The 7500-nt window shown below is 38.9% G+C and overlaps 1 pseudogene across 1 annotated transcript; it reads right to left on the minus strand.

Annotated features, from left to right (window-relative positions):
• Positions 1-2747: 2747 nt before the first annotated feature.
• On the minus strand, positions 2748-3742 carry LOC309969760 (geranylgeranyl transferase type-2 subunit beta-like; annotated as a pseudogene). The gene has a single exon. The product of its transcript is annotated as a geranylgeranyl transferase type-2 subunit beta-like (transcript).
• Positions 3743-7500: the final 3758 nt, after the last annotated feature.

Genomic DNA, 7500 nt, shown 5'->3' on the forward strand with positions numbered 1-7500 from the left:
TGGAATTAAATATTACTGATTTTTACTTAATCCATCTATAAAGTGGTCTAAGGGTTTTTTTGTTCCATAAGTTTATTACACCCAGAGAAAAATATCATGAAAATAACATGTTCGAGAGAAACTCTATACCAGCCAGTCCTAATGGAGTAGGACTTGTATGACCGACCGGTAGTCTCTTCCACAAAAGAGATTTAAGCGAATGGGATCTATTCAATGGAAAGTAGTGTGCGGGTCAGGAGATTGTCCAGAAACAGATGGCATACCCAAAAGGGGTACCTGGAAAAGCGTTTGTTAAAATGCATTTTATTTACAAAGGGTAGTGAGAGACTAAAAAGGAATGTGAACTACTCTGTGTTACAATGATGGGGAGTTTTAGCTCTCCCAGACCTGAAGGGGCCAAGGAAAGGAGGAGTGATTGGTACCCAGCAGGACCTGTGCCTGCCTGAGGGCCACCGATATGAGCTGCTCTCTCCATCAGAGTAATGCAGACCTGCAGAGAGGGAGCTGGTGGAACCGACAGCCTGACTTTCCTCTCCACTTGTCCTCCAGTACCTGCTGGGCTTTCCATTGGCTCAACGCAGCCAAAAGCCGAAAGGAAGTGGGCTATGTTGGAAATCCACGGAGGTTAGTCCCTAGGGCACAAGAGTTGGGTGGACATTGAATCTGAAAGGCAAAGCAAGAATATCCAGCATGATAGGAAAAGCGAAAGAAAAGTCAAAAGAAATTAGAGTAAATAAGAAAACCACCACAAAATAGATGCTAGAAATGAATCCAAATATTTTAGTAATCATAATAAAAGTAAATAGATTAAAGAGACGCTCAGATTGAAAAAAACAAAATCACAGGCTATCACAATGTCCATTTAAAGGAGACAAGCCTCCAGCATAGAGATATCAATAGGAGGAAAATAACTAGAAAAAGGTATAGCATGTAAATATTAACAAAAGGAAGGCTTCTGTTGTAATATTAGTATCAAACCTGAGAGAATTGAAGGTGGAAATTTTTCATGTAAATGAAGAAACAAATACACCAAAAAGATATAAAAGTCATGAAATCATACCTATTTAATAGTATAATCTTAAAATTACAAAGCTAAAATTGATGGATTTACATGGGAAAATTGACAAATCTATAATCACAGCAGGAGATTTTAAAGCATACCACTCAGAAACTGAACAGATAAAGCAGACCTGAAATTAAGGCCCTCCAAATTTGAAAAAAAAACACAAACATTTAAAACAGACTAACTCTAGGGGGTAACATTTAGGCTCCTGCACTTGTCAAATAGATGACACACGTTTTTTCCAAGCACAGATGGAACATTGTCACAACTTGATCACGCTATAGGCCACAAAGGAAGTCTCAACCAATTTAACGATTCAATATCATAAAGGCCCATGTTCTCTGAAAGCAATGCAGGATTAGTGATTAGTAGAAATCACCAATAAAAAGATAGCCAAACCACTTCTCCCACGTATATTGAAACTAAATGGCACAGTTCTAAATACGTCCTAATTTAAAGAGAAAATTCAATGGAAATTATAAAACATTTAAAACTAGTAGTTATGAAAATTCAACATATAACTCTTGGAACGCAGCTAAAGAAGCGGTTACGGGGAAAATCAGAGCCTTTAACGTGTATATTAGAAAACAAAAAAACTAAATTAATGAGCTGGGAGTTCAGCTCACAAAGCTAGGAAACAACAATAGTGAATTTAGGATTTGTCTTAAGGAGTGTTACATTTCAGTGGGATGACATGTATATACGTATATTTTTCTATCCAACATGCAGCAAACTTATAAGGTGCTCTTTTCTGTTGCTGTAGCTGTTATGCTTACTTTGACTTAGCACATAATAGATGCTCAATACATTCCTTTTTTTTTTTAGCATCTTGATTGGAGTATAATTGCTTTACAATGGTGTATTATCTTCTGCTTTATAACAAAGTGAATCAGCTAAACATATACATATGTCCCCATATCCCCTCCCTCTTGCGTCTCCCTCCCACCTTCCCTATCCCACTCCTCTAGGTGGTCACAAAGCACCGAGCTGATCTCCCTGTGCTATGTGGCTGCTTCCCACTAGCTATCAGTTTTACATTTGGTAGCGTATATATGTCCATGCCACTCTCTCACTTCGTCCCAGCTTAGCATTCCCCCTCCCCATGTCCTCAAGTCCGTTCTCTACGTCTGCGTCTTTATTCCTGTCCTGCCCCTAGGTTCTTCAGAACCATTTTTTTTTTAGATTCCATATTTATGTGTTGGCATATGGTATTTATTTTTCTCTTTCCTTTTTTTTTCAATCTTTTAATTCCTATGGGGTTGATCATTCTCACTGACATTCTTACTGACATTAACATTCTCACTGACAAAAACCAATTTATATTAACTATAGTTATATATAACATATCAAGGGAGTACATGGGAAAATCAGAACACAAGACTTCATCAGCTAAATAGAGTTCAACTCAGTTTGCTGTTATGGGGACAAACAAGATAACAAATACACTGAAGTATAAACAAAATATTACACTCAGAGTAACAGCATTCCAGAAGAAAACAGAAAGCTGAAGATACCATAAAGGTCTTTAATTCACAATATGTATAATTACATAATTTATTAAAATCAACATAATTCGTGTACAAAATATTAACATGGCAGTCATAAAGTTTGTTAAGCACTTCAAATACTGAAATGTTAAAACAGTAAAACTACACTAAGCAACTCTTGCATCAAGGGATCTAATCTAGCTCACTAGTTCAGGCTGAACGTTCACTCTCCGAGGTATTTCTTCAGGCATGCAAAAAACAGGGCTAACAGGTTTAATCTCTTCTTCTCCCAAAAGTGACAATCCAGCAATTCCAAATAGAGTATGAAAAGGAACTACCATATCTCCTGGCCTGTCCGCAAATCCTCCCGTTTCTTCATCTTGACATGCTGAAATGAAACTGTGCAGTTTCTCTCTGTCAATCCAATGAAGCCTTCCAATTATCTTTAGGGAAGCCAACACCCACCAAGAATAGCATACATCTGGTAACTTCTCTGGCCTTCCATTGAGTCCACCTAATGGAAGCTCTCATTCACAAAGCCACCAACCAAGTAAATCAGAATTTACTCGATGCAACTGACTAGTAATAGCCAGGAATCCTGTGCAACAATAGATCTGCCCAGCATGGGATTCAGAACCTGACCTGCAACCAAGTCCACCATCAAAGTTCATACATGATAAAACAAATTCGATTGCCTTTTCCACATTAATTGCACCCAGCTTCCCCAATAGAGCCAAAGTTGCCACCGCACGAAAAGAGAATCTTGTATCAATTTCTCCCCAAAAACTCCAGCAAAAGAACCATCTTCTTTCTGTAGACTCTGAATATATTCTACAACTTTATTTACATCAATAACATTAATACTATCAAACAGAGTAAGAATCTGGACAGCACTAAGAGTGTACAAAAGATGAGGATCATGTCCAATACTAACACTTATTCCACCACACCCGTGTTGACAAGACTTAATAAATGTCAGAATTTCTTTTCTATTCATGCGATGTAGCTGTCCCATGAGATCCATTACAATCAGACCCCAATAGATGCCACTCATTCTCAAATATTCAGATATACAGTATTCGTAATCATCTTTCTTTGAGCCATAGGATGCTATATAATCTGGATGCTTCTGCACTAATAGGGTGTCAGGTGCATCTGACTTGATAATAAGATCCTTCTGTGGTGTGCCCATGTCTGAGAGTGAAAAGAGCGATTTTTCTCTTTCTGATTTACTTCATTCTGTATGACAGTCTCTGGTCCATCCACCTCACTACAAATAATTCAACTTCATTTCTTTTTATGGCTGAGTAATATTCCATTGTATATATGTGCCACATCTTCTTTATCCATTCATCTGTTGATGGACACTTAGGTTGGTTCCATGTCCTGGCTATTGTAAATAGAGCTGCAATGAACATTGTGGTACATGGCTTTTTTGAATTATGGTTTTCTCAGGGTATAGGACCAGTAGTGGAATTGCTGGGTCGTATGCTAGTTCTATTTCTGGTTTTTTAAGGAACCTCCATTCTGTTCTCCATAGTGGTTGTATCAATTTACATTCCCACCAACCGTGCAAGAGAGCTCCCTTTTCTCCACACCCTTTCCAGCATTTATTGTTTGTAGATTTTTTGATGATGACCATTCTGACTGGTGTGAGGTGTTACCTCGTTGTAGTTTTGATTTTCATTTCTCTAATGATTAGTGATGTTGAGCATCCTTTCATGTGTTTGTTGGCAATCTGTATATCTTCTTTGGAGAAATGTCTATTTAGGTCTTCTGCCCATTTTTGGATTGGGTTGTTTGTTTTTTTTGATATTGAGCTGCATGAGTTGCTTGTAAATTTTGGAGGTTAATCCTTTGTCAGTTGCTTCATTTGCAAATATTTTCTCCTATTCTGAGGGTTGTCTTTTCGTCTCGTTTATGGTTTCCTTTGCTGTGCAAAAGCTTTGAAGTTTCATTAAGTCCCATTTGTTTATTTTTGTCTTTATTTCCATTTCTCTAGGAGGTGGGTCAAAAAAGGACCTTGCTGTGATTTATGTCATAGAGTGTTCTGCCTATGGTTTCCTCTAAGAGTTTTATAGTGTCTGGACTTACATTTAGGTCTTTAATCCATTTTGAGTTTATTTTTGTGTATGGTGTTAGGGAGTGTTCTAATTTCATTCTTTTACATGTAGCTGTCCAGTTTTCCCAGCACCACTCATTGAAGAGGCTGTCTTTTCTCCATTGTATATTCTTGCCTTCCTTATCAAAAATAAGGTGACCATATGTGCGTGGGTTTATCTCTGGGCTTTCTATCCTGTTTCATTGATCTATATTTCTGTTTTTGTGCCAGTACCATACTGTCTTGATTACTGTAGCTTTGTAGTATACTCTGAAGTCAGGGAGCCCGATTCCTCCAGCTCTGTTTTTCTTTCTCAAGATTGCTTTGGCTATGTGGGGTCTTTTGTGTTTCCATACAAATTGTGAAATTTTTTGTTCTAGCTCTGTAAAAAATGCCATTGGTGGTTTGATAGGGATTGCATTGAACCTGTAGATTGCTTTGGGTAGTAGAGTCATTTTCACAATGTTGATTCTTCCAATCCAAGAACATGGTATATCTCTCCATATGTTTGTATCATCTTTGATTCCTTTCATCAGTATCTTATAGTTTTCTGCATACAGGTCTTTTGTCTCCTTAGGTAGGTTTATTCCTAGGTATTTTATTCTTTTTGTTGCAATGGTAAATGTGAGTGTTTCCTTAATTTCTCTTTCAGATTTTTCATCATTAGTGTATAGGAATGCAAGGGATTTCTGTGCATTAATTTTGTATCCTTCTACTTTATCAAACTCATTGATTAGCTCTAGTAGTTTTCTGGTAGCATCTTTAGGATTCCCTATGTATACTATCATGTCATCTGGAAACAGTGACAGCTTTGTTTCTTCTTTACCGATTTGGATTCCTTTTATTTCTTTTGCTTCTCTGATTGCTGTGGCTAAAACTTCCAAAACTATGTTGAATAATAGTGGTGAGAGTGGACAACCTTGTCTTACTAAATACTTTCTTTTTTTGTGGTACGCGGGCCTCTCCCATGGTGGAGCACAGGCTCCGGACGCACAGGCTCAGCAGCCGTGGCTCATGGGCCCAGCCGCTCCACAGCATGTGGGATCTTCCCGGACTGGGGCAGAAACCCGTGTCCCCTGCATCAACAGGCAGACTCTCAACCACTGAGCCACCAGGGAAGCCCCTAAATACATTCTGGATGCATTAACAAATGGGTGAATGCCCAAGAAATTTCCTATTTTCTAGCAGCCATGTTAAAAAAAAATGTAAAAACACAAAACAGGTAAAATTAATTTTAATATTATATTTTATTTAATTCACTATTTCCAAAATATGATCACTTCAACATATAATCCATATAAAAAATCATGGAGACATTTTATGTTCTCTTTTTCATACTAAGCCTTAGAAAGCAAGTGTGTGTTTCATGCTTAAAGCCTACCTCAGTTCAGATACTAAATTTTCATCAGAAACACTTGACTGGTTTTTAGATTTCATAAAATTTACCATTGAAAAGTATTTTCACATGCCCAAGTCGTTTAAAAATTACTTCAAAGTTTTCTAGTAACTGAATTGTCAGTTTTAAAATTTAAAAACTAAAATTAAATCAAATTAAAAATTTAGTCCTTGACTCATACTGGGCACATTTTACATACTCAGTAGGCACAGGTGCCAGAGGCTACACTATTGAACAGTGTAGGTCTAGTCCACATAGACAGTCATGCAGCTAGGAATTGCCCTTTCCAAAGATTGCCACCTTCCCTTGTCCACTGTCCTATGTTGGGATCTGGAACTTTCCATTCCAACTTCAATATAAAGAAACTTTCCTGCCTAAGCTACTATGTAGAAGTGAGGTAGCCTGGGACTATCAAAGCCCTCCCTCCCCCAATAGCCGGTGAAAACTTCTGTTTAACAATAGCACTGATTGATGCTATTTTCTTTCTTTGCCAAGGATCAGTGGACTTCACTTCCAAAAAATATTAAAAACCTTAACTAAGGGAAGCAGAAAGCAGTGAGAATTCCCTGGGTCAGCTCTCTCCCCAGCCTCTAAATTGAGAGCTTCTGAGAATGACATAGAGGGAGAGCTCCACCCCCACCCCCACCCCACTCCCAGAGCCAGGCCACCTGTCTCCTCCTCCCTCCACTAGGCTCAGTCAGAAAGGAGGATTTATTTCAGCTAAGAAACTGAACACCACAATCAGGGCATTCTTTACACTTTGGCATAAACTCAAGACTTGCAGAAGCCTTGGAGTCTCCTCACCTCCAGGCCATGCCCTCCTAGCCTCTCAAGGCTGGTCCTTCCAGCTTGTGGGAAGAGAAACAGGATCAGTTCCAGGGCTCTGCCTCAGGGAGGCCACTGCCTTGCAGTGAACCCAGGGCCAGTCTTTTTGGCTGAGATTCTAAAACAGGAATCAGAAGGGAATCGGGTCTTCCCTACTTATATCATGGACTCCTGTGAAGGTCAAAGGAGAATACATATTCCATGTAAAAATACCTTGAAAAATGTAGACTATTTTGTGCACCTAAAGTAACAATTTTTTAAAATTTTATTTAGTTATTTTTTATACAGCAGGTACTTATTAGCTGTCTATTTTATGTATATTAGTGTATATATGTTAATCCCAGCCTCTCTAAAGTATCATTTTAAAATCATATTGGGGTTTCCCTGGTGGTGCAGTGGTTAAGAGTCCACCTGCCAACGCAGGAGACGTGGGTTTGAGCCCTCGTCCAGGAAGATTCCACATGCTGTGGAGCAACTAAGCCCGTGCACCACAACTACTGAGCCTGTGTGCCACAACTACTGAAGCCCGTGCACCTACAGCCCATGCTCCGCAACAAGAGAAGTCACCTCAATGAGAAGCCCGTGCACCGCAATGAAGAGTAGCCCCCGCTCACCGCAACTGGAGAAA

Source organism: Leucopleurus acutus (assembly GCF_964270905.1).
Source record: "Leucopleurus acutus genome assembly, chromosome: 12".
In the NCBI taxonomy this organism is placed as follows: Eukaryota; Metazoa; Chordata; class Mammalia; order Artiodactyla; family Delphinidae; genus Leucopleurus; species Leucopleurus acutus.